We start from the raw sequence: 6,916 nt of genomic DNA, 5'->3' as shown, positions 1-6,916 counted from the left end.
GTTGTAAACTCCTTTCATATTGGCGCCGTTATCATACCCTTGTGCACGACAATCTTTTAATTGGATTTCACGTTTAACTAGAGTATGGCAAATTAGATCAGCGATTTTCTGACCAGTTTTTTGGTTATAATTCACGAAAGCTAAAAACCGTTCTTGAATTATAAAATTTGTTGCTTTCGAATTGAAATGGAGGTAGCGAAAAATTAACGTAGTCAACGTGACTAGCATCAGACACAAATTACTTTAAACACGTTCTGAATGTCTGGGGAATGATAGTGAACTTGTAAAAGTTTGTGCTGCTGTTGTGAAATCCTAACTTTCTCCAAATGATGTCTAACTAAGTATCGGATGATAATGGCTTATGAGATCTTAGATACCCAAAAAACATCCATCGTTTCATTCACCAAGATATATACGTTCGCCTTAAAAACTAGACATCTTTCACCCAAAAATAAAATAGTGTCCAAAATTCTATATACAATTTCTTTCCACTTTTGAGTTTCAGTGATTAGCTGGTCATTGTTGTTAAGTGTATCAATTGTAGCCTCCTTTTGAATAGGATTTTGTAAAGATCGCCATTGAATATAACATTTAATGCGATCTTGAGTATTTTCGTGTGATGGCAGTTTATCGTATAGCTTCTTCCATACCTGGAATTTCGAATACCCGCCAGGGCAACAAATTAATTTTAGGTCGACTTAAAGTATTGGTGCTTAACAGACGACATGGTAGGCAATAAAAAGCATTGCTACTGGTACACCACACTAACCAGTCAGGAAATGACTCGTCATGACAATCACGTGGAAAAATAACAGGGCATTTTTGATGACCCCGACGAAGTATTTCGTTGACTTCTTCAGATCACAAAGACTCATCATTCATGGTACCGATATTGAAGTCGTTTAAATAATCTGGACTTTGATACAGAGTTGGTGGTATTGTTGGAAGATTTTTTGAAGATGAACCTACATCAGTGTCACCACGAAAACTTTACGATTTCGGATTCATCCTGAGAAACACATTTTTTTGATGTTTTTATTCTCTCCCCAGGCCCAGGCAAAAAAAACATTACCAATATTCGTTGCTTTTGAAATTAGGGTTAAAATTTGCACATGGAACAACGAAAGACTCTCCAGAATTAAAAAAAAAAATATCTTAGTACCTCTAAATCGCGGGCCCCCTGAGAAAGACACTTTTGTTTGATGTTTTTATTGTCTCCTCAGGCCCAGGCAAAAAATCATTATCAATATTCGGTGCTTTTGAAATTAGGCTTACAATTTGCACATGGAACAACTAGAGACTCTCCTGAATTAAAAAAATATCCTAGTACCTCTAAATCGCGAGCCCCCTGAGAAACACACTTTTTTGATGTTTTTATTGTCTCCTCAGGCCCAGGCAAAAAATCATTATCAACACTCGTTGCTTTTGAAATTATGCTTAAAATTTGCACATTGAACAACTAAAGAATCTCCTGAATTAAAAAAAAATATCTTAGTACCTCTAAATCGCGGGCCCCCTGAGAAACACATTTTTGTTTGATGTTTTTATTGTCTCCTCAGGCCCAGGCAAAAAATCATTATCAATATTCTTTGCTTTTGAAATTAGGCTTAAAATTTGCACATGGAACAACTAAAGACTCTCCTGAATTAAAAAAAAAAGTCTTAGTACCTCTAAATCGCGAGCCCCCTGAGAAACCCCGGGCCCGGGGGAATGCCCCACTCCACCCCCCCCCCCCCCCCCCTCTCGCCGGGCCTGGGTAGACCCTATGCCAGTTATTAAGATGGATGACGCTTTCCTGGGGATACCCAATCGCTGTACGCATTGCTCCGTGACGAACGATGCATGGGATCCATTGTCAAAAGGTACGCGCATGGGAAGCCAGCTACCAGCATTATCTTGTACGCGGACCATCGCTGTGGCTAATAGTACGGGGGAGTCTGTGTCAGCGAAATTTGCCGTCGTTCTCAGTGATGAGGTTGCATGGACGTTATAGTCGCCTTTACGATTTACCAGTGATTGATGGTTCAATGCAAGTTCATTTTCTTGATGCTCGTTGGTTGCACGTAGCAGTGCTGCAAGGGAGCTAAAGCTTTGAAGTTGTTGTTCATGAGTAGGATTTAGTGCACTGGGTGCCAGATGGACTTGCTTGTATTTGGACATCGGGTTGGATGCGGAACCGACGGACGAAGTATAGCCGTGTGATGATGTATCAGCTGCCGGTGCAGTTAAGGCGTAAGAGCCACTCAAGTGGTTGTCGGTGCAACCATGAAGTAGTGTGTGGTGTCGGAGGCCGCATCGCAGACAATTGGATGTACTTTTACAGTTCGATGATTTGTGATCCGAACGTAAGCTGTTAAAGCACGCTGCCCTTTGTTTTATGATTGGCGCTCGAGCAGCTGGACTTAATTCCTTGAAGATGGCACAAGCATATATGCTATGAAAAGAAGAGCAGCACACGCATGCCTCAGGTTTTGACGATTGAGCATTGCGAGTAAAACGACGATTGCTTGATTTAGCACAATGAAGTACGTTTGCTGACTGATGAAGTGCTACTAGGTGTTAGCACCTCTAATGATCGGCAACGGCTCTCGAGAAAAGCTTGTAAATCTACGAGGGTAGGAAGCTTATCGCTCGTCAAAGAAAGTTCCCATTGTCTCCTAGTTTCATATGGAAGCTTAGATAGTAGATAATACACTACCCAGTCATCCCACGTATCAACCGGGCGTTCCAACGCTCGTAACGCTTGTATATTTTGGAGCATTGCATTGAGAATGTGTTTAAGTGATTATGCCGTCTCAGTTGTAACCGGTTTTATGTTAAATATTGCGCAAAAATGACTTTCGACGATTATTCGCAATATTTTGTACTTCGAGCAAAGTAAATTCCATGCCACGCTGTAATTCGCATCCAAAATTGTTAGGTTAGAGATGGCTTGCATTACCTCGCCTTGAAGACAGCTGCGAAGATAATGCAGCTTTTGATAACCAGAAAGAGTAGCGTTGTCATGAACTAACGCCTTAAACGAATCGTGGAATAGAATCCACCCTGTTGAGTCACCACTAAGTTTCGGAAGTTCAATTCTTGGCAAGCGTACGGCAGGACTCGATGTTTCTGCGTGTGGGGTCACTGCAACAGGAGTGCTGGTTACAGGAGAGACTATTCGGCTAAGCGCTTGTTTACAGTTGCAAAGAGCCTCCACGTACCACTCCTCTGCCTGTGCACGTGCTTGTTCTTCGGTTGCAATGAACTCAGTGCCACATGACCCTTCAACACCATCCTGTACTTCAGTGAATTTTACCCACTCTTCCTCGAGAAGCTTTATGTAGCCTTCTATTTTGACGATATTGAATGCATTGGCATCGTTGGTAGAGATGGCCAGATATCTTTTTATGGTATTTAGTGCTGAATCACGCAATTTGAGCGACATGATGAGACGTAACCTAACTTTAATAACTATATCCACTTTTTGTAGAAATATATATGTGTGGCACAAACAAGTGCGGTTGCAGACAAAAATTCCGATTAAAGAAATACTCGAGCCGAATCGCGATATCCGGCTCGGAGGACCAGCTTGAACGATATATTAATATCGTTGATTCTATTAAATTAGAGAAAAACACGCGTGGTTTCTATAGCCTTTCTTCCTTTAATTATTATGCAAAGAAAAACGGAAGACCTAATACAATACACAAATGTCAGATTACAATGTCAATAATGATAAGGTTGGTAGCGATGTCTTTAAACCCTGTGCGCAATGAAACCAACATTATGATAAGAATTTAGAAAAAGGGGTATTTTTATTTTTTGTACATTTGCGCCGCATGCGAAAATCTTTTCATAAAAAATTGCGGGATTTTTTATTAAAAATTTTTGCCTGCCGCGCTTTTGTTCAACACATACAACCACATTTTATTTTTAAATTCGTATGATAAAAAAACAAGCAAGTTTATAAAATGTATATTTTACAAGTTATATTATATCAAATTATTATACATAGAAAACGAGTAAATTAGAAAAAAATAAAGCTCATATACCATATAGCCGACTATTTCAAAACCCATGACGGTTTTTCATCGGCGATCCACACATTGAAGGCTTGACATTTAGCACATCAAGCCATACATGCACTTTGCAAGTTTCTACTTATAACTCGTTTTCTACTGTTTGTGGTTTCTACTCTTTACCGTCAATTGAATGTGCCAATCAGGTGACATTATCTTATCAGGCGAAGATTTTTGTTCCAGCCCATATGGTGTTTCTTTAAGCTCTTGCTTTTGTAAGAATTCCAGGGTGCTTTTTCGTAGAATGAAAGTATTTAATATTGTGTTTGGTTTTACTGGTTTGTAAATAATTAATTATTATATTAATTTGTTGTCTTCAATACCAAGTTTATTATTTTTGTAAAATGTATATTTTACAAGTTATATTAAATTAAATTATTATACATAAAGAACGAGTAAATTAGAAAAAAATAAACAAACTTCATAGACCGTATAGCCAAATATTTCAAAACTCATGACTGTTTACCATCAATGCACTTTGCAAGTTTCTACTTATAACTCGTGTTCTACTGTTTGTTGTTTTTACTCTTTACCACCGTCAATTGAGTGCGCCAATCAGGTGCTATTATCTCATCAGACGCCCATGTGGTATTCCTTTAAGCTCTTGCTTTTGTTAGAATTCCAGGGTGCTTTTTCCGTAGACTGAAATTATTTAATGTTATGTTTGGTTTTACTTGTCTGTAAATAATTAATTATTATATTAATTTGTTGTCTTCGAGACCAAGTTTGTTAAATGTATATTTTACACGTGATATTATATTAAATTATTATACATAGAAAACGAGTAAATTAGACAATAAAAACAAAGTTCAAAGACTGTATCAAACCTCGTGACGGTTTATCATCAGCGATCCACACATTGAAGGTTTGACGTTTAGCACATCAGGCCATCAATGTACTTTGCAAGTTTCTACTTATAACTCGTTTTCTTCTTGTACTGTCGTACATGAATTAATAAGAATATGCACTAAGTTTCCCATATAATTTAATGCCTTGCTTTCGGGTATACTTTTCCTTTAATCATACTGAAGCGCAACTCACCCTACCTCTGTCCGAACACTTCCTTTTATACAATTTAGGAAACAGCTGATTGACCGGCTGTCAAAAAGAAGGAACAAACATCTCAGCTAAGTTTCCGGTGTAAATCGATCTTTCTTTTTGGAACGAGCTTCGAACGTGGTAAGACCAGCAGAGATTTTTTTCTTTACGTGAAAATTCGTCAACCAACCTTTGTAATCGTGCGGATATTTCAGTATATGTACGCGGTTATTTCCGTAAATTTAAAAGTAATTTGCAACAAAGTATTGTATAGCAAAAAAAAAACAAAACTTTATATACCTAGTTCTTGTTCGCGCTTATAATCTCCGCTGGCTCACAAATAAAATTACCTTAAGCATTAATCAAGTCCACATCGAAAAGAGACGCATGCATCCTGACCAGCGGAATACCCAGCGCATCGGTTATGGTGATTATTTCCTCCCATCCAGCCGGCCATCATTTTGGTGAAGTTTTTTCGCAAACTTTTTATATTTTTATAAAACAGTTTGAAGTTTTATGGAGCTAAGAGGAAAATATAACCTCACATTTAACCTGTTATTGAGACCACAAAAGAAGTTAAAATCCAATATACGCAACATTGCATTATTTTAATACAGAAAACCATTTTGCTTCCATTAATAAATTTTTTCCATTAGTATGCATAGATATAATAATTCGTTCATTTCAATTTTAAAGAGAAAAATATCTTAAATAGGTATAATACTTAATTCAGGTATATACATACTTAAATGTAAAAACCAACATATAAGAAATAACATTCAAATATTTTCCCAAAATAAGAAGAAAAAATTATAATTCAATTCGAATTTGTATCGAATTGCCCTTTTGCCACATATTGGTAATGAATTTTTAAAGAAAACTTAATTATGGTAATCATCAAAGATGAAAAAAAATTCTAATTAGAATAATAGTTTTGTATTTCATAATAAGAGTACATGTTAACTAGCCTCCCCCAACATACGGTCTCTTCATTTTGTTTCCTCTTAAATTAATTTCAAGTTTTTTGTTGATCGATTGCATTTCCCATATGTATGTCTTCATATATTTATTTACATACATACATACCTATATATTAATACGCTAAGAAAATTTCCATACAATCAATTGACAGGCTGTTTCGCATACTTAGCATACGTAAAATCATATAAAAGTTATATGAGTCGATTCGTATTGATCAGCCGCAGTGCATAGGCCTATTTTTGTTAACAAATATTACTCTATTTGTATATAATTAATAGAAAAAGTTGTTTGTAAATTCCAACAATTCATACAAATATCAAAATTCATTTTCGTGCACAAGCGTTCTAATGCGAATTTCAAAGACCTAAAGCTTTATGTATCCCCGCTAAATTCGGAAGCACAAATGTTTCACCTACATACAAATATGGTTTCCCATTGTTGCGACTTACCTATAATAGCCTCTACCAAAATCCTAAAAAATTGTTCCAAAATAATTTGTAGCGTACCAAAAAACCTTAAATAGAATTAATTTTTGACCGGCCCATTTTTTGTGGCAAATTTCACTTACACGTAAATACATAAGTCTTTATTTAACAGATTCTTTCTTTTTTATTTTAGTTGATTTCAAAAAAACATGAAATCACAAATAATGAGTTAATTTGTTGTAACTAACTAAATTATTTATAACATTTCATGGCAAATTTGCCCGAAAATGTTTTTGCATTTGCAGATTTAATCGTCATTTTAGATAAAGTACGTCTTATACTGAACAAAAAAAAATTACAAAAAATATAACATTAAATTTTTATACTCAGTTGAGCAGAGCTCACAGAGTA

Source organism: Eurosta solidaginis, chromosome 4 (assembly GCF_040869045.1).
Source record: "Eurosta solidaginis isolate ZX-2024a chromosome 4, ASM4086904v1, whole genome shotgun sequence".
Classification (NCBI taxonomy): Eukaryota; Metazoa; Arthropoda; class Insecta; order Diptera; family Tephritidae; genus Eurosta; species Eurosta solidaginis.
This window is presented reverse-complemented; position numbering follows the sequence as displayed.